The sequence below is a fragment of the Glycine max genome, chromosome 18 (assembly GCF_000004515.6).
Source record: "Glycine max cultivar Williams 82 chromosome 18, Glycine_max_v4.0, whole genome shotgun sequence".
NCBI lineage: Eukaryota > Viridiplantae > Streptophyta > Magnoliopsida > Fabales > Fabaceae > Glycine > Glycine max.
In genome coordinates this window covers 13,083,860-13,105,448 of record NC_038254.2, presented here as the reverse complement: position 1 = coordinate 13,105,448, position 21,589 = coordinate 13,083,860, and positions in this window count along the sequence as shown.

Here is a 21,589-nt window from a genome sequence, read left to right as displayed (position 1 = left end):
GCATCAAAGATGACTCCATCCTTTACCCCAACAACAATCTTCTTAGTGCCACACAATCTACTCTTCATGGTGGCATCATCAATATGCTACCTTCCCTCCATAACGACTACTATAGCAAAAAAAAAGAAAAAAAACACAACAAATATTTTTTACACTTAGGGTTTGAGAAATGAGGAAGTGGTTTGGAAGAAGAATAAGAAAAGAACACCCGTGAAAATCTGTAACCAAGTAAAACTAAAAGGATCTTCAACACTCATTCATACATTAACTTAGGGACTAAAAACTGAAATTTTAACAAGTTTAAAGACCAAAAATTTAATTTATCATATATATATATATATATATATATATATATATATATATAAACACACAAACACACACATATATATATATGGGGCTTGCTAATGCACTCACACACTTTTTTCGGTATATGCATTAACAATCAACACCATAAATTTTAAACTAAAAACTCAATTTTCTCTTTTGTTGTAATTCATTCATCTCAAGGTATAATAGTAATTTAATACTTGTTTTTAGAAAAAAAATTAAAAATCTATTTCTCTTTCTTGGTTCCCTCTTCTCCCCACTTTTCCAAATCCCTCACTTTGTGCTACAACCTTCTCAAGTTAGTCACATGCACACCTTTGACCTCTCTATTCAGAGTTTCACACACACATCAATTTCTCACCCTTTTTCGATACCTTGAATTCTTCCCAAAATGTGTCCATCAGCAACATGACATTAGTGAAAATGCATCTTGGTTACATGTGGATGTCAATGTTTTGGGTTTCAGCCAAATGATTATCATGGGACTTGATCTTTAACATGAAATGAGAGGCTAAAACCTTTAATTTTCTGACACCTAATAGAACAATTTTCAACTTGATTTGCTCGTTAACCGCAAGCCTATGCAATTGGCATTAATTCTTCGCAACACATTAAGATTATGAAACAAACCACAACTCACCATCATCAGAGCTCAACATTGTAGGAGCTTCGGAGACCAAAGAGAAATGAGTGAGGGAGGAGAGAGAATGAGCGGCAGAGAAAGAAATTGAGCTTTATTTTCTTCTAAAAAAATAGATATCATATTACTATTATAACAAATTTAAACAAAAGAGAAAATTGAATTTTTATTTCTAAATTGTTAATGCACTCATACCGAAAATAGTATGTTACCCCCCCCCCCCCACCCACACACACACACACAATTACGCACACACACACACACAATTACATTATATCAATATAACTTAACCAACTATTATATCATTTAATAAATTGATATAAAATGTATTTTAATATGAAAAATTAATCTCAACCATTTATTTTAAGAGTAAATTACATTGTCTCCCTTGAGATTTAAAGAAATTACACATGTTTTTCCTTCTTTTGTAAAATCAATACATGTCTTTCCTGATGTTTAAGGAAACTATACATGTCTCCTTTCTGTTTTTAAAACCTATACAAACCCCCTAAATGTTATTTGACATTAATAAGACATGTGCGTTGATAATTTTGATTAAAAATGGTTAAAATATACTTTTTGTCCTCATAAATATAATGTTCGAAATCCATCATTGTAAAAAAAATTATCTATTTTTCATACTTGCAAAATTTAAATCGGTTAATTTTTGTTTGAAGCTAGACTTGGGTAAATCCAAACCTACATATATGTTTTTTTAAGAAATGTTAGCTTTTTCAAACTTTTTTACATCTCTTTTAGGCCTTTTTTTATCAAATAAAGATTGTCAACGAACATTACTTACTACTGTTAAATGCTTAGACGACATTTAGGGAGTTTATATAGGTTTTAAAAACAAAAGAGATGTATGTGTAATTTTTCTAAACCTCATGAGAGGTATATATAGTTTACTCTTATTTTAATCTAATGGCTAGTATTGAATGCTCTCTCATCTCTCACAATAAGATACTTCTCTCACTTGATATGCTCCATATATATATATATATATATGAGGAGAGATCAAATTATACCGGTGTAATTTTGAAAACTATTACATCATTTTTATAACTTGATATAAAATACAATTTTTATTGATTCAACCGTTGAATTATATTTACATATTACTAAGATCATTTGTGTCAAAATTGAACAACAACAAGAAGGTAATCAAATGATCCATATTTTTAATATATTTTGAAATGTTTATATTACGTCGATTTTAATCTATATGAACGAATAACAAATAATTTTGAATTAATATGAAATTTTGCATATGTGATCTATGTAAAAGGAACTTTCAATCCAACAGTGAGTTTTAAGAAAATATTATTCTGTTGAACGTTATAAAAATGAAGTAATAGTTGTCAAAGTTACACGGATATAATTTGATCCCTCATTGATATATACACACACATATATACATACACATACATACAACAAATTGTACATCATTTATTATGTTTGCCTCTATCTATCGTTATGACATGTAATAAATGATGTGCAAGAGAGATAAACACAAAAAACTATTTTATAGAAATTGTTGTATAAATACCATTTCACACACACATTTTAAAGAATGTTCTAGTATACAGTCATCCGATTACAATCCACCATATATGTGTGATTATAAAGTGAAAAGTCATATATTTAATTTGCATATTTTGTATTTCAATTATATTAAATATGTGATATTTAAGAAATATTATATCTAATAATAGTATCAAATTTAATTATACATTGCATTTAATAAATATAATAAATAATAATATTTAATTTTATAAAAAACTAGATTGATAACTGTTGTAACAATAGTTTATGGCAAACCGAAAAAATTACTGGCTAAGTCGCGGACAATGTCGCTTTCTTTAAGACGTTTCGTGGCACTGCCAAAAATTGTGCAAGCAGACTATCAACCACGAAGTCCCCAGGATAAAACAACCCAGATCACTGTATAAGATCCCCATTGCACTAAGGGAACCTTTTCTAGAATTACACCCTCTTGTATGACTTGAAAAGTCACTCTAAAGCCACCCGAAAATATGACTTGAAAAGTCACTCTAATAGCCAACCAAAAAATATGACTTGAAAAGTCACTATTATAGCCAACCGAAAATATGACTTAAAAAGTCACTCTTATAGCCAACCGAAAAATATGACTTAAAAAATCACTCTTATAGCCAACCGAAAATATGACTTAAAAAGTCACTCTTAGCCAACCGAAATTTTAGAGCGACAGAAAGAAAGAGGGAGAAGTTTGCCGAAAATGCATCGACTGAAATATGGAAGGGAGAAAGAAAAGTTGAGGAAATGCTTCTTAACTGGGGCAAGGAAAAATGAAAAAATGAGCTTTCTATATATAGAGAGTGAAACACTATTCAAGTGTTTATCCTGAGCGATGTGGGACTTGAAGCCTTTTTTTTCCTTTCTTTTTTTTTTTCAAACTTTCATCCTTTGTTCTAACAATCCCCCACTTGAAATTTGAAAAGAAAATTTTTGAGGATTTCATAAAATTGTGCATAAACAAAGGTGTCATACAACTTGAACCTTTGTATAGTAAGTAAGATTCAGATTTTACTAGAGTGACTCGAAGTCTTGAACTCTATCTCCGACATCAAACCACACACAACCTTTTCATAGGTGTATTCTATAAAGCTCGTGCGTTAAAGGCCATGCACGTCTATCCTGGTATAGTGAACGCTCTAGAAATTTTTGCCCAAAATTTCATATGAAGCGGCCCCCACTTCAACATTCACATAGGTGAGTCTATCAAGAGTACTCCTATAGCCTAGGTCTACTCAACATAGAGTATAGATCTCATTAAGAATTACGAATTTTTTTTCATAACTCATCCTCTTGTTACTTCAGGAATCATGCTGCTTTCACTTATAACAGCATGTTCATCTCATATCACTTCATAACTTGTTATTACCCATTGAACCTAGTTCTTGGGATCTCCAGTCATTTAGGTCGGGTTACCATCATGAATGATCATCGCAGTAAGGGCAATAGTCCCATTCTTTTATAAGTGTAATGGACTTTCTCTCTTGCTAATCCTTTCGTCAAAGGATCTGCTAAATTATCATCAGTGCGTACGTGATCCACTCTAATAGCTCCTGTTGAGAGTAATTCTCTAACAGTGTTGTGCTTACAACGTATCTGTCATTTCTTACCATTGTAATAACGGTTTTCAATTTTTGCAATAGCCGCGGTACTATCGCAATAGATCAACACAGCTGGTATCAGTCTTTCCCATAATGGAATCTCTGCAAGTAAGCTTCTCAGCCAACTTGCTTCCTCACTAGCAGTTGCTAGTGCTATCATCTCAGATTCCATAGTGGACTGAGCTAAGATAATCTGTTTCTTTGACTTCCAAGAAACAGCCCCACTAGCTATGCTAAATATATAGCTGTCGCAACCTACCCTTCGGCAGGAGGGCGACGCGTGACTCGCAGGATGCGCCTTCTAAGAAAGGAATACGCGCGGAGTCACCACCAACGTTTATTTGAGGAAAACGTCGGAAAAACCGGAAAAGACGTAGTCTACGAACTTTAAGTGAAAGTTTCGGGAGTTGTATTTACGCACGGGGAAGGTATTAGCACCCCACACGTCCGTCACAAGAGACGACAACCTTTAATCAAATGTGCAAATATGGCTTCAATTTATGTTATTTTCCCTTTTTACGTTCTTATGTATTTTTTATGTCTTTTTATATTTTTATCTTTTTGTGGTCGACAAGGGTATTTCCCTTTGCTCCTACATATTCCTCAATTGTGATAAGGAAATCAGACCTACGTAGTTCTTTGAGAACTAAACATTGGTTAAATTGTTTTTATCCCTTTTTGCAAGATATATTTTTATTGAATGAAAGGTCATTTAAGGCGTTGGACCATTAAACAATCTTTCGATTCTTTTGAAAGAAGCGGAAACATTAAGGCATTGGACCATTAATGATCTCCTTATTTTTTAAAAGAGGTAATAAAGTTACATGTTGATTTTAGGCCTTTAGAAGTCTACATTTAACCAATAAAAGCGGAAAAGACCATTTCAAGGCGTTGGACCTTTAAAAATGACTTTTTTAGGCAATGACAAAAAGTTTGGTTTATGAATTGATTTTAGCCTTAGTTTCGCTTTGGTTATAAGTCAATTCGATTAAGAAAGGGAAATCCCAAAGAAAACGTCCGATTGAATTTTATTTTTTTTTATTTTACTAAAATATATTTTTGATTATTATATTATTATTTTGCCTCTTTTTGGTTTTAAACGTGGTTACGGATGACCGAACGGTCAAAATTCATTTTAACAGGAATTAAAGGATGTTACAATACGAATGATCGGTGAAAATTTATTTTATTTTTGATTAAGCGAGAAAATGAAATGAAAATAAAAGCACGCGAAACAAATGAGGACCACTAAGGGTATATAGAATGAATTGAAAAGTTCGATTTTGGGAACTTACCGGTTGAAGATCGAAGAACGACGAAGAATGAACGATGAACGACGAAGAACGGTTGAAAATCTTCGCGAAATCACCCACGGAAATGTCACGGAAGCGTTACGGAAGCACCTCGGCTTGGATTTTCTTCACGGAAACAATTTTTCTCACTAATTTTAAGTGAATCTCAGATACCAGGAAGGTTGAACATCTTTGTTCTTCCCTCCTCCCATATTTATAGGAAAATGAGGGAGAAGCTTGCCACTTAGCTCGCCCAGGCGAGCAAGGTTACTTCCTCCAGAAGGCACCACCTTCTGGAGAATATCCTGGAAGGCCCAAGTGGGCCTGGTTGCTATTTGCACCCTTCTGTTTACTAAATACACCCCCTTGCCTTTTTTCGCTGATTCTTTTTTCGTAACGTTACGAAACTTTACGAATTTTGTAACGATACTTGTTTTCTTTCCGTAATGTTATGAAACCTTACGGATCACGTAATCATCCCCTTTTTGGGCTTTTGGGATGTTATGAAACTTTATGGATTGCGCACTAACACTTCCTTTCGACTTCCGACATGTCACGGAACTTCACGGGTTGTGCAACAATGCTTTCTTCTGACTTTCGGCACGTCACGGAACTTCACGAATTGCCTAACGATGGGTGCCAAGTACCTCGAAGTAGTCAAACGAGGGTCGCATCCCAACAACGGATGGTCCCCGGATGAAATTAGGGTATGACAGTTGCCCCTCTTTACTTGTCTTTTATTGGAGATAAAAGGGAAGTAAAGATAAGACATTAATTTTGTTCGAGCGAAACACCATTCGGTCGGTGAAACTCCCTGCCAGCGGAACCTGCAAAAATTTTGAAAGTGATCAGTACCGACGACCTACATCATCCTGATACTGTCGAATTCGTTCCTCTTGGTTGACAAAAGGTGTGCGGAATGACCATAATTTATCTCCGCCCACCTCTCGAGTTGTTGTTCCTGAATGACAAAGGGCGCATAATTTGTCTCTGCGCATTTATCACTCAACTCGCGAAATCTGAATGACAATGGGCACAAAATGACCATAATTTGTCTCTGTGCGTTTATCACTCAATTTGCTGCTCCTGAATGACAAAGGGCGCAGAATTTGTCTCTGCGCGTTTATCACTCATCTTGCTGCTCCTGAATGACAAAGGGCGCAGAATTTGTCTCTGCGCGTTTATCATTCATCGAGCGTGCGGATGACCGTATGTCATCGGGCCCGCCACCTCTGGATGACAAAAGGCGCAAAAGACGATATTAGTCTCTGCGTGCTATCATGCTTTGAGTCTTAGAGATAGCAAAAGAAAGTTTAAAAGTGCGGGACCAAATGGTTCTCGCATGTCATCGGGCCCTCCGCCTCTGGATGACAAAAGGCGCAGAAGACGACGTTAGTCTCTGCGTGCTATCATGCTTTGAGTCTTAGAGATAGCAAAAGAAAGTTTAAAAGTGCGAGACCAAATGGTTCCCGCATGTCATCAGGCCCGCCGCCTCTGGATGACAAAAGGCACAGAAGACGACGTTAGTCTCTGCGTGCTATCATGCTTTGAGTCTTAGAGATAGCAAAAGAAAGTTTAAAAGTGCGGGGCCAAATGGTTCCCGCATGTCATCGGGCCCGCCGCCTCTGGATGACAAAAGGTGACAAAGTGCGGGACCAAATGGTTCCTGCATGTCATCGGGCCCGCCGCCTCTGGATGACAAAAGGTGACAAAGTGCGGGACCAAATGGTTCCCGCATGTCATCGGGCCCGCCGCCTCTGGATGAAAAAGGGCATAAAAGACGACGTTAGTCTCTACGCGTCACATGACCCCAGGGTCAGTATGATAGAGATTGTGGGGCGGCCGACAAAAGCGAGGCTCTTGCTCCTACATCCTCAATGAGGAACTCAGACCTACGTAGTTCTGGATAACTTGCGAGACTAAAATAATCTCGGTGTTTTCTTCACTAAAATGCAAACACGCTTTAGCAAAGAGACAAAACTCCCAACCAATTAGAGCAACATATGTTTTTTGGATAGAAAACAAAGTGTGTACCGGGGAAGGAGAGCATGCTGATGAAATTTTCTCATAACCATAAATGAGACTTTGGATGTTAGCATTTCGCTTCTAAATGACCATTTAGAGGAAGCACTGGGTTCAACAAAAATAGAAGAAAATCACTCAAAGTGTATCAATGTCACACAGGTAAGTGTTTCATCCTAATTCCGAACCATAGATATGTCATGACTTGATTTTGCAAATTATTTCCTATCAAATCAAAGATTACATGCGTGATCATGGATCAATAGGATTTTTTCTTGGGAATGGTGTTTTTTGGTGGGAACTTTGGCTTTGAGTGTTCTTGACCTTTTCCTTTTCTGTTTTGGTTTAGTGTGAGGCGAACAAGTCACCGACGCACAGGATTTTGGTTGGCAATCAAAGAGAGAGGACCACTTCAGGTCGTGGTTTCCTTTCTTTTTGTGCTTACTTGGTGATAACTCTGTATTTGTTCAGATATCGTCTGGTCCAAAGACCTTTCTGTATATTTCTTCTGTTTTCTTTCAATCCTTGATCGGGAATTTTCTTTCCTTTCTTTTTTTGCTTTCTCTCAATCTTTGATTGGGAATTTTCTCTTTTTGTTTTCTCCCACTCTTTTGATTGGAAACTTTCCTTTTTTTTGTTTTCTTCCGAGGGCAAGGATTGACATTCTCACCCTGGGTCAAGGTTTATGGTAAATTGGGATTTTGGCTCAAGGCTTGTAGCACGGCTGGACATGATATCTGTCAGAGTTTGGTTTGGTTCAAGGATAAAAGGGGATGTCCCACATTATTTCCATGACACATGCAACAATGATGATTTGGAAATTTTATGCAAAACTAGTCGTGCATGCGCCTATGTGGACACTCAAGTGTCGAAAATTTTTTGGTCATGTGATGCTAGGGCTCATAATTCATTCTCTCTACTTTAGTCAACCCAGTGTTTCCAAAATATGTTCTTTTATCAATTTTTCCATTCATCCGAGTCTATTTTGGGTGTTCGAAAAAACTTTCACAACATTTACCCTTCAGGTGTATACACATTTTTTCAAAAACTGGTTATGATCAATGAATTCTTTCAAAGAAAAGTTGGAAGTTATCTCTTTTCACAAGCATGTTGTTTTTTAGCTAGACAACTTTTTATTTTTATTATTTTCTTTTTTTCTTCCTTCTTTTTCTTTTCTTACTTGCTCTCTTTTCCTTTTCCTTTTTTTCTTTTTTAAGTTATTTATCATTTGTTCATTTCCTCTCTCTTCTTTCTTTTTCTCTTTTTCTCTTTGAAAAGGTCGTGCGGACGAGGGCGCACACTACATACTTACGTCTAACCACAAGGTGAACAAAAAACGTACGAAAATGGTAAGTCGCAAAAACGGTGACGAAATAACTGAGAGCCATAACGCCAAAAATTTCTAACAGAAACGAACAATAATGATAGTAATGTTAGTAACCATATGAACAAAAATAGAAAATAGTAATGTCAGCAGCAATATAGACAATAACAGAAAACGTCAATAGCAAACTAATCAAAAAACAGTAATGTCAAAAAAAGTGCGGTGACCTCGGTCACGTGGCTCCGCTTCCTCCCAAGAAACCGAGCAAGTCTGTCATCTCCTCATCCATGCGGGCCTCCTCTGCATCGCCGGGAGCTCCTGCAGGCGCCTCCCCTGCCTGGGCCTCGGGCCAATCTCCGGGCCATGCAACCTCAGCCTTAAACTGATCTGGAGTAGGGCACGCAAAAGGAGCGAAACCCTGGCCCTGCTGACTGAGGCTGAGCTGGTAGAGACACTCATGTATCTGCACCTGCCCCCGGTGGTTGGCCGCCTGTTGGCGAACCAAGTGCTGTAGATACCGCTCCATGCCTAATGACCCAACGGGATCAGCCTGATGCGGTGGTGGCGGTGCGTCTGCGGCCTGCAGTGCATCACCCTGCGCCTGTCTAGGCGTGCAATACTTCTCAATAAAGGCCCAAGTGATCGGCGGTCGGATCACCTTACTAGGTGTGACGGAAACCCCGAATGACTGGCAGAGGTCCGTGATCAATGTTGGAAACCCCAGGGCCCTGTTAGACTTATCCAGGTCTAGAGGGTGCCTGGTGGGTGGCATACCTTCAAATAAATAGATGGCGTAAACAATCAACTGAGCCACATGGACGCTCATCCGTGTCAGGATGACATACACCAGCTGACACTTCGGCAAAGGAAGGTCGGAGTTATAATCACTAGGCAAGACATTGCTAAGCAGCAATGTCATCCACATCTGTGTTAAGGTGGTCATGTTGGTGCGCATGATCTGCACCCGCCTCCCGGCAGCGGTCCGGGCGAAATCCTGCCCCAGTGTGCACAATAATTGGGCAATGGCCTCCTCGTCGAACCCGTCGACTTTGTTCCCCCTCTGACTGAACTCGCACTCCTGACCTTCCTCCAACACTAGCAGGTCACCCAGGAACTGGCTGAGGGCATCTATGTCAAAGGGAACCCACTGACCTCACCCATGACCGCATGTCCCGCACTCCCTCTTTTGTGGGCCAAGCATTAACATAAAACTCCAGGACTATGTCTGGGTCAAACTTAGCCATGGGAGTGACCAGCGACGTCCAATGTCGGCGAGCTATCTCCTCCTGGAAATCTGCAAACTCATCGTCCCTGAGCTGGACGCGTCTCTCTCTGTGGAACAACCATCCTTTGATGGCCTCGAAACGCTACTGGTGCTCGGCGCTCCTAAAACGGTGGCTATCAAAGTCGGGGGCGGCTCTGGTCCCTTCAGCCGCGGCATCCCTCCTAGATCTCTTCGCGGAAAGCTTTTTCGGTGACATTTCCTGCGAGGACAAACATTTGGAAAGTTAATTTATAAGGAAATGCTATTTTAAAGCAAGAACGACATGCTAATCTTTTCGATTTAGAACAAACTTGTGCACACATTTCCTTAAAGAAGAACATTTATGAACGTGCATACGCGCAAAATATCTTACTATTAACATACAAGAACATCCTAGTTACCACACATTTTTTTTTGGAAAAGAATTCATATATGCATGCTCAAGGCATTGTGCCAAAAATACACATGCCCATATTCAAAGTATTTTGCTACCAAAAATTACATACGCACATTTGAAGTATTTTATTACCACACAAAATTTTTTGTTGTTTCATTCACATTTATTTATACATATATGCACATTGGAGAGCCAATCTCATGCCATGCACACACTTGCATTTATTTGAAAAGGAATTTTCATGCCATCTATCTATACTTGAAAGGCAATTCCACATCATATATTCATTTTGGGGAAGCCTTTTCGTGCCACATCCAACATTCATAAAGCGCTTGACCACCTATTCAACATGTACACATTTCATTTGAAGGGTATTTGTCTCTTGCTACCTGTTCTATATATACATGCACATGGTGAAGAACATCTTTATACAAACTAGGCAAACATCATGGTGTAGCCCCAACAAATCAGGCGCTGGCCTAAAGGGAAATCCCTATTTTAATGCCTTCGCTTTTATGTTTTCTTGTACTCAAAACCAAAGGCTTGGATTCCTAGGTCTAAGTCCTTAATTTGGGCACTTATTTTAAACTCTACATGCTGTCCCTATACACACAAAACAACCCTACAATCCAAAGTTCACAAAACCATGCCCAAATGTCATTGAGGCATTTCACCGAGCACTTGGTGGGCGCATGTTTAGGCATGAATAGCAAGGGAATAGGGGCAATGCGGCATGCCCCATTGCTTCAGAATGCACCATAGGCCTAGGGCCATCCCTTACAACCCCCTAACTCAAACCAATCAAGCATGAAACAAAGCCAAAATTGCTCCATAGATTTGGGCATATTCACACAATTTAGAGCACCAAAAGAAGACCAAGATACATCAATGGAAAGCTAGAAAGCTCAAGAATGAGATACTTACTTGATGGAGTGAGTAACAACACTAAGAATGGAAGCAAAAGCGCAAAAAATGGTGGCCTAGGGGTGAAAAACCCGTAATTCCCATGGTGTTGGCGCTTTTTGAGTGAGGGGGAAGAGTTTTGGGTGGAGAAAAACTCCCCCTCCCTCGTTTTTTATATTTCCAAGTGCAGGGGTGCTCGCCCAAGCAAGCTAACCTATACTTTTTTTTTGGGAAGAAATAGGTACGGCTTCCCACGGGTCGGTGTTCGCTTACTCAAACCCCCTTAGGGTAGATTAGGCATCCAATATTTACTTTAAAGACATAATAGTAATAATTACTGGGAATTTAAAGGATACTAGGCTGCCTCCCAGCGGCGCTTTCCGTTTGTCCAGAGTTGGGCAAGGGACGACGATCTATCGGTCGTGACCCTAGCCTCTACTTGCGTCCGTCCCTAAGTACCTGAAAGTAGGAAACGACATTGCGCGGAAAACTGTGGCCGCGTTACCATTTTACCTTGATTGGTTTCTGCCTTCAGCTTCATCCCGACATCTGACCACTGCCTAAGACGATTCTGCCCCTGTTATCACAAAATATGCATGCATATGCGTATGCATGAGTGTTTTCAAATGCAACAATCTTTTTAGTGAAAGCTGGTTAGGTTCCGTTTTAATTAAGTGTTTGGGGCATCCCGTGGATTGAGGGAAAAAGCTCAGGTTATCACAACCGCAAATGGTTTAAATCACACAAAGTGAGGACTGAAGTCTCAAACTCATATTCTCTTCTTTTAAAAGACTGTGACAAGAAATATACAGCAGACGGGAATCCCTGGGGGAAACCAAGAAGAACACATAAATATAAAAGAACATGCAGCGAAATCCTCAATTGCCACAGATTCTAAGCGTAGTATCGCTTGACAACATCAGAGTTTACGGGTAAAGGTAACTCCTCGCCATCCATGTTGGTAAGTACCAAGGCCCCTCCGGAAAAAGCCTTTTTCACAACGAAAGGTCCTTCCTAGTTTGGGGCCCACTTCCCTCGATTATCTTTAACAGCGTGGGACATCTTTTTCAGCACAAGGTCCCCCTCATGGAACTTGCGCAAGCGCACCTTTTTGTCGAACGCGTTCTTCATTCTTTATTGATACAGGCACCCATGGCTCATGTCCGTCAAGCGCTTACCTTCAATAAGATTGAGTTGGTCGTAACGTGTTTGAGCCCACTCCGATTCTGCTAAGCCTAATTTTGCTAGTATCATCTGGGAAGGGATCTCTACTTCAAATGGGAGTACCGCTTCCGTTCCATAAACCAAGGAATATGGTGTTGCCCCAGTAGAAGTTCATACAGAAGTTCGGTATCCATGCAAGGCAAAAGGCAACATCTCATGCCAATCTTTGTATGACACTATCATCTTCTGAATAATTTTCTTAATATTCTTGTTGGCTGCTTCCACGGCTTCGTTAATCTTTGGTCGGTAGGGCGTGGAATTGTGATGCTGGATTTTGAAATCCGCGCACATCTCCTGCATCATCTTGTTATTCATATTGGTGTCATTGTCAGTAATGATCTTCCTAGGGAGTCCGTACCGACAAATCAACTCCCTCTTTATGAATTTGACCACTACACTCCTCGTGACATTGGTGTAGGAAGCCGCTTCGACCCATTTGGTGAAATAATCTATTGCCACGAGAATCAAGCGATGACCGTTCGAAGCCTTGGGTTTGATGGCCCCTATGACGTCTATCCCCCACATGGAAAAAGGCCAAGGGGCGGACATGACATTTAGAGGATGTGGCGGAGCATTGACATTGTCCGCGAACGCTTGACATTTATGGCACTTCCTTACATGGATGCAGCAATCACTTTCCATGGTGAGCCAGTAATAACCTGCCCTCAGGATCTTTCTGGCCATAGCATGCACATTGGCGTGCGTTCCAAACGAATCCTCATGGACTTCCTCGATCATGTGGTTCACCTCTTTGGCATCCACGCATCGCAGGAGAGTCATGTCATGGTTTCTTTTATATAGTATGCTCCCGCTCATGAAGAAACTGGCCGCCAATCTCCTTAATGTTCTTTTATCATTGTCGGAAGCCCCTGGTGGGTATTCTTTGCTTTCAACGAATTGTTTGATATCGAAATACCAAGGCTTACCGTCCCGTTCCTCTTCCACTTGACAACAATGCGCGGGTCTACCACGACACCAGAACTCAATGTATGGTAGGTCCCCGTGCGGTGTTAGCTGGAACATGGATGCCAAAGTAGCAAGCGCATCCGCCATTTGATTTTCCTCCCGGGGAATGTGATGGAAGGAGATCTCATCAAAGGAATCAGCCAACTCCTTGATATAGGCTTTGTAGGGTATCAGCTTAGGGTCTCACGTTTCCTATTCCCCTCTCAGCTGGTGAATCACCAGTGTTGAGTCCCCGTATACTTTGAGCAGTTTGACATTAGAGTCAATTGCTGCCTGGATGGCCAGGACACACGCTTCATACTCAGCCATATTGTTGGTGCAGTCAAACCCTAGCCTGGCTGTGAAAGGTATACATTGATTGTCTGGAGAGACCAATACTGCTCCAATGCCATGGCTTAGAACGTTTGACGCTCCGTTAAACCATACGGTCCATTTGTCCTGGTCCTCGTTTAGTTTTTCCTCAAACAAGGCCATGATGTCCTCATCTGGGAATTCGGGATGCATGGACTGATAGTCGTTGAGAGGTTGCTGAGCCAAATTATCTGCTAAGGTGCTTCCTTTTATCGCCTTTTGGGTGACGTAAACTATATCAAATTCGGATAGCAAGACTTGCCACCGGGCAATTCGTCCTGTGAGAGCAGGCTTTTCAAAGATGTACTTAACCGGGTCCATCTTGGATATCAACCAGGTGGTATGGCTCAGCATGTATTGTCTTAGACGGTGGGATGCCCAGACTAAAGCATAACACGTTCTCTCGAGCAGGGAGTAATTCATTTCACAGGATGAGAGGCCTTCCGGACTCGTCATGTTGCCCCAACATACATCCCATCGACTCGTCCAAAATCGTCATATACAAGATGAGAGGCCTTCCGGGCACCGGCGGCATAAGCACAAGAGGGTTCATGAGACACTTTTTGATTCTTCCAAACGCCTCTTGACAATCCTCGTTCCAGCGGACGGTTTGGTTTTTGCGTAAGAGTTTGAACAACGGATCATAAATAGCAGTGAGCTATGATATGAGTCTGGAAATATAGTTCAAACGTCCCAGGAAACCTCGGACTTGCCTCTTGGTACGGGGTTTCGGCATCTCGAGGATGGCCTTCACCTTTTCGGGGTCCACCTCTATCCCTTTCTGGCTTACGATGAAACCTAGCAACTTCCCTGATTTAACCTCAATTGATACTTCCTAAGCCTTTCGAACAACTTCCGCAGGTTGATAAGGTGCTCCTCCTCGGTCTTAGATTTGGCAATTATGTCGTCCACATAGACCTCAATTTCTTGGTGCATCATATCGTGGAACAAAGCTACCATAGCCTGTTGATAAGTTGCCCCGACATTCTTGAGTCCAAAGGACATCACCTTGTAACATAACGTTCCCCACAGGGTGACGAAGGTAGTCTTTTCCATATCCTCCGATGCCATTTTTATCTGATTGTAACCAGAGAACCCATTCATGAAGGAAAACAAAGCGAAATTGGCCGTATTATCCACGAGGATATCGATATGCGGCAAAGGAAAATTGTCTTTGGGACTGGCTCGATTCAAGTCCCGATAATCCACACACATTCGCACCTTCCCATCCTTCTTAGGGACTGGTACAATGTTGGCAACCCATTATGGGTACCGAGCGACAACCAAAAAACCAGCGTCAAATTGTTTCTTTACCTCTTCTTTTATTTTCAAGGATGTCTCGGGCTTCATCCTCCTCAGCTTTTGTTTTACCGGGGAACACTCGGGATTTAGAGGCAATCGGTGTTGTACAATGTCAGAACTCAAACCGGGCATATCTTGGTACGACCAAGCAAAGATGTCTTGGTAATCTTTTAGCAGGGCTGTCAATTCTTCGCGGATGGGTGCGGTCATACCCATGCCTATCTTTACTTCTTTTTTCCCACAACCGGTTCCTAAGTCCACTAGTTTCGTTTCTTCTTGATGAGGCCCCATCTCTTGGTCCTCATGGGCGACTATCTTCTCCAACTTCGGGGGAAGTCCCACATCCTCGTCCTCCTTATCCTCCGTTAGATTCATTTCTTGCTCGAAATCGATGGTCGGGTCCCAGGTATTAGTACCTTCGAGGGACTTGTCGTTGGATCTAGGTAGAGACGTAGGAACAGATGAAGAAAGATCTTTGTATTATAAATTCAGGAACAAAAGACATAAAGCCTGAACAAAAGGAAACTCTAAAGCCTAGGCCCAACTGTAGAGTTTAAAAGCCACAAAGGGTTACATTATGCTTGTCGCGTAAATGTCCGGGCGCTCCTCTACTCGCCAATTTCCTAGTTGGAAATCAGGAGGGCATGGTCGTACCAAATCCGACCCACTCGGAGCGTTATCTTCGCATATTGCAACGACTTGGCCTTCGTGTCCTAGACCCACGCTTATAAAGCTCCTACTTATGTGGCAGGGCGGGCCCCCTTCGTCTTCTTGTCTTAATCGCGAGCCTTGGCTTCCGCTTTTCCTTCCTGCAACGCTTTTCCTTATGTCGGCTTGTGTGGGTTTATAGTCTAACCCAAACTTCCCGCGGTTTCCTCTGGCGCTTATCAGGCTGGTTCTGCCACCGTTGTCCTTGCCTAAACCCATTCCAGGCTCGTAACCATTCCCCAACATCACTCGGGCCACCATTACTGCCATATCAGACAGGCAAGGTTGCCCAGAGAAGGAATCTATAGAGGCAATGCTTACCACCTCAAAAGACTGGAAGGCTGTTTTTAATGGCTCCTCCGCGGCTTCCACATATGGCATAGAGGACGGGCAACTCACCAAGATGTCTTCCTCGCCCGATACGATAACCAAATGCCCCTTTATTACGAATTTCAATTTTTGGTGGAGCATAGAGGGAACAACTCCCACCGAGTGGATCCACGGGTGCCCCAAAAGGCAGTTGTAAGCAGGGTTAATGTCCATTATTTGAAAGGCAACCTGACAGGTATGGGGGCCTATCTGTACAGGGAGGTCGATCTCTCCCCTAGCCTCTCGGTGGGTGCCGTCGAAGGCATGAACTACCATGGAACTTGGCTTTAAATGAGAAGCATTAAACGGTAATTTCTCTAAAGTGCTTTTGGGCATTACGTTTAAACTGGAACCGTTATCGATGAGCACCTTGGCTACGACGTGGTCCATGCACTTGACTGATACATGCAAAGCCCTATTATGCCCTCTCCCCTTGGCAGGGATTTCTTCTTCGGCAAAGGCGAGATAATTGTTGGCAGTGATATTATTGACAAGTCCCCCAAAGCCCTCTACAGAGATATCTTGGGCCACATGAACTTCGTTCAAGACCTTTACTAGCAAAGCCTGATGAGGCTCAGAGCTCATGAGTAACTCTAAAAGAGAGACCTTGGCTGGGGTTTTGTTGAGCTGCTCAATGACCTTGAACTCGCTCTGCTGAATAATACGGAGAAACTCGCTTGCTTCCTCTAGCGACACTTCCTTCTTGCCACAACCATCCCTTTTCTCCGGAAGACCTTTCACTGGAATATCCTCGTTCGGAGTGAGGTTCGTCTTGTCATTTTGTTCCTCCACCATGTTCGCCTTCCCTTTAACGTTTGCGGGTTGTGTCGGCAGGTCGGGGGGTGCAAACACGCGACCGCTACGGGTCACACCGCTCAGCCCCCTGATATTGGTTACCTTGGCCGACAAGGAGCTGATGTCAGTGGCTTCTTCTTTCCTTTCACTCGAAGGTGTATACCTCCACGGGACTACGTGGCTGTTTTGGTATGGAAAAGGAACAGGTTTAGCTGCCGAGGGGTATCGGGTCTTTTGTGAAGCTGCGTCCTTGGTGAAATATATCACCAAAGGTTTAGGCCTTCCAAAATTTCTCTCATCCGCGAACTGCATACATATATGCTGCTCGTCCCTCCCCTCATCACCGACTTCTAGTCGGCCTTGATCTATCATTCGTTGCAACAATTCCTCCACTGCTAAACATGTTTCCATGTTATGTAGCTCACCGGGATGCAACAAATAAGAATCCTCTTCATGCCCACCATGGGGAATTACACCTCCCTTTTGTAGGGCCTCATAGATAAACCTCCTAGGGGTCGCCACGTCCTTTAAAGGCTTAGACCTACGCGGTCTATCCGACTCAATGGCGTTAACCACTCCCCCTCCATGATTGGCGAGCGGGTTGGTTTTAACGTTGGGCCGATCCTCTTGAAATGTCAGCCATCCGGTGTCTATCAAATGTTGGACCTTGTATTTAAGGGCCAAACATTTTTCAATGGAATGGCCCGGGGTATTCCCATGGTACGTGCAAGTTGCGTTAGGATCATACCACTTTGGGAAAGGGGGTTGGTAGATCTTCCTGGGAGTTATTACAGCCATTTGGTTGGCGATGAGGGACGACAAGAGGTTCTTGTACGTCATTGGGAGTGGGGTGAATTCTGGAATTGGCCTCGGGGGAAAGTTCCTCATTGCGTTGGAACCGGCACCAAAGTGGGCATTGCCGGCCGAGCGAGCCGTGGTTGGAGCCGGAGCTTAGAAGGCCTCCCTCTGGATGGGGGCGGGCGCTCTAGGCTGTATAGGCGCTGAATTGGAAGAGTTCCCGACGCGAGCTGAAAAGCTCGGATAATGTTGCGCGCACTGATGTGTACCATGAGAGGTCTGCGGGGGTTTGACCCATGCGGGCGCTGAAGTGACGGCATGGGTATCTCCTTCCTTCCTTTTTGCCCCAGTTTCTCCGATTGTCTTAGCATTGGCACTTGTGGAGGAAACGTAATCGAACTTCCCTATTTTCAACCCTACTTTGATTCTTTCCCCAGCGAATACCAAGTCAGCAAAGCTGGAAGGCATGTAGCCTACCAACTTCTCATAGTAAAACACTGGCAAGGTGTCCACCATCATGGTAATCATCTCCCTTTCAACCATGGGAGGGGCCACTTGTGCTGCTAGGTCTCTCCACCGCTGTGCGTACTATTTAAAGGTCTCACCTTCCTTCTTAAACATATTCTGTAGCTGAGTGCGATCGGGAGCCATATCGGAATTATACTGATATTGTCTTAGGAAAGCAGTAATCAGGTCCTTCCAAGTACGAATGTGGGAAGCTTCCAGATTAGTGTACCAAACAACCGAAGCTCCAACCAAGCTATCTTGGAAAAAGTGTATTAACAACTTTTCATCCCTAGAGTGTGCCCCCATCTTGCGACAATACATCTTGAGATGGTTCTTAGGACAAGTCGTCCCTTTATACTTGTCAAAATCAGGCACTTTGAATTTTGGGGGGATGACGACATCCAGTACCAAGCAAAGATCCGCCATGTCCGCGAACAGATAGTCACCAAAGCCTTCAACAACCCTCAATCTCTCCTCGAGGAGATCGATTTTCCTTCTTTCTTCGGCCGCCGGGGGTGGTCCTTTTGTGGACAAGAATATTGGTTGTGCTGTGAGGTCGGGTTGAGGCAATGTGTTGGGCGCCGGCCCCTCGACCGGGATCGGGGGGTAGAAATCGAAATCCCCTTGGGCATACTCTCGATGATCTTCATGGACCTCGTCGGGCTGTCGAGGAGGCTCCCTTTCAAGGATGAGGGAAGAGGCATGACCCGCATCATCATGCATGACTGGCGGCGTGTAATTGGGCGGTAATCCATAAGGGTAAGTCACCCGGTTGTATCCCAAATGGGGGTTGCTGTTGTGCCCCAGTGTGCCCCTTTCTCATCCTACCGTGTTTGGGGGAGGATGATGCGCGGTAGCTAGGAGAGTTGGGTCTGCTTCGGCAGCCGAACTAACAGAGGCAGCGGTGACCACGTTTTTCTCCATGAGTTGCCTCATTCCTAACATGGCCTCCATCATGGAAGTCATCTGCTCTTTCAAAGCCGACATGTCGGCTTTCATATGTTCCAATGTCTCCTCATGATCACCCATCGTTCTAGATTTGGATCTGGTGCGATAGGGATGCCTTGGGGCGCGTTTAGTTATGGTGTTTTTCCTTAAAAACCAAACGTGTGGAGTAGGTAAAGAATAATGAATGCATGCTAGAGATAAAATGCGGGAGTGATTTGATTCGTACTGACTTTTGGAGTAAAAACATGGGACAAACTCATTTTATTCAGAAAGTTATAACTAGTCAAGATCTGAGCGACAATACAAGCTTCCTAGCGGTTTCTAATTATATGGGCCATTAAATCTATCATATGCTGACAATAGCCGAGAAGTTCGTGGATCTCCTCTGTGGCGGAGTAGGTGTCTGCCATCGCTTTGGCCTTGGCTAGCAATCGGGGAAGTTCTTGACTCCCGTTCAAGGTAAGAGCAAATAGGTCCATCCACATTGTTGCCTCTTGATGTAACGAGTCGATCACCCTTCCTCTAGCCTCCTTTTCCGCGTACACTTGGGCATACTCGTCCGCCACTCTATGCTCATGGGTCGTGGCTAGATTTAGTTCTTCTTGGTACCTGCTGACGATGGCTAGCATGTTGGTCTCTGTTTCGCATAACCACTGAGACAAGTTTCTTTTGGACCTTGAGCAAACCTTCAACTCATCTTTCAAGATCAAACTGTCTACTCGTGATTGGTCCCTTTCCTCTCTCCGGAGCTTAAGCTTGCTGTTGCTGCCCCACAGAGCCCCTCAGAACTTGTTCCAGTCGTGCTCTTCCCTACAAGCCCTCTTGGTTTCTTGTTCCAAGGCTTTGGTGGTAGCTACATTTATATCTCTCAGTTCAGCATTCTCCTTTCGGTATTCCAACAACCCCATTTTCGACTTGCTTTCTGTGGTCTAATTCCTGCGCCGAGATTTGGACTATCTTAGAAATTCTAGCTAATGAGGGATAGAACCCTGAGAAGAGGTATGGTCTCCTTCCCCCTAGAGGACATCCTAGGATCTCTTCAAATTCTTCTACCATGGGTGATAGTTGGAAGTCCCCAAAGGTGAAACACCTCAATGGCTGATCATAATACTGGGCGAGGGAGGCAATGGCCTCTGTGGAGACTTCTGCCATGGCTAGGTCCCAGATTTTACCGTAAGCTTTGCGAAAAGCTTGCCGCTGGAGCTGCCCCATTAACTTCCCTAGCTCTTTTAGACTGGTGATCCCTAGGCTCTTGACCTTGACTTGATAGAACCTTTTTTTAAGCGAAGGCGTTTGACTTGATCCCATGTTTTACTAAAGTGAAACAAAATCTAGCGCGAATCAAAACTCCGACATCTATCATGGGTGGAATGGATGAATGCATTAAGAAATGCATATGACACAGATGCAATTTGTGAATATGGGAGCCCGAGAAATTGTCTCCTTCTTAGATACAACGTCTTGGGGTAGCACAGTGCCCGACGTATGTATTTAAGAAGGTGACACGGACCCTCCATTGGTTTGCCAAAGAGAGAGGATCAAGACAGAACCCGTGCATGATGCATATGCGAAAGGCACAACACAAGGATGTACATAGTACGACAATATTCACAAACAAATATAAGCAAAATGGTACATGACATTTATGCATGGCAGTGAAAAATGGCCCGCAGCGTGTCTGCTCTGTGCCCCTATTCAAGGGACCGATATGGGAGGGAGCTAAAAAGGCTTTTAGTGATAATTCCCAAGGTGGTCATATCTCTCTTGATGGTCTCTAGAGGTATCATCCCCTTCGAAGAACATATTGCAGCAGTAGGGACTACTAGCAACAATATGTTATCAAAGAGAAAAACTCTAGATGAGGGTTCACTATAATCAAGCAAGTCGAAGACCTAGCATGATCACAGATTCACCTCCACTCCTTATGTTCCCACGAACCCGAGTATAGGGCCCTTTTTCAACTCACCATGTGTGCAAATAGTGTTGGTGTTTGTGTGCATCAAATGAATAAATATTTACCTCATGCATACATTTTAAAACACACTAAAAGCATCAAAGAGTTATATACACAAGAACATAAGAAAAATAAAGGGAAACCAACAAAGGAGAAAGTCATGATAAAACATTGCACAAGATTAAATGGCCTAACTCTCTAAAAACAGTCCCTAGTGGAGTCGTCAAATGTCGCAACCCACCTTTCGGCGGGAGGGCGACGCGTGACTCGCGGGATGCGCCTTCCAAGAAAGGAATACCCACGGAGTAGCCACCAACGTTTATTTGAGAAAAACGTCGGA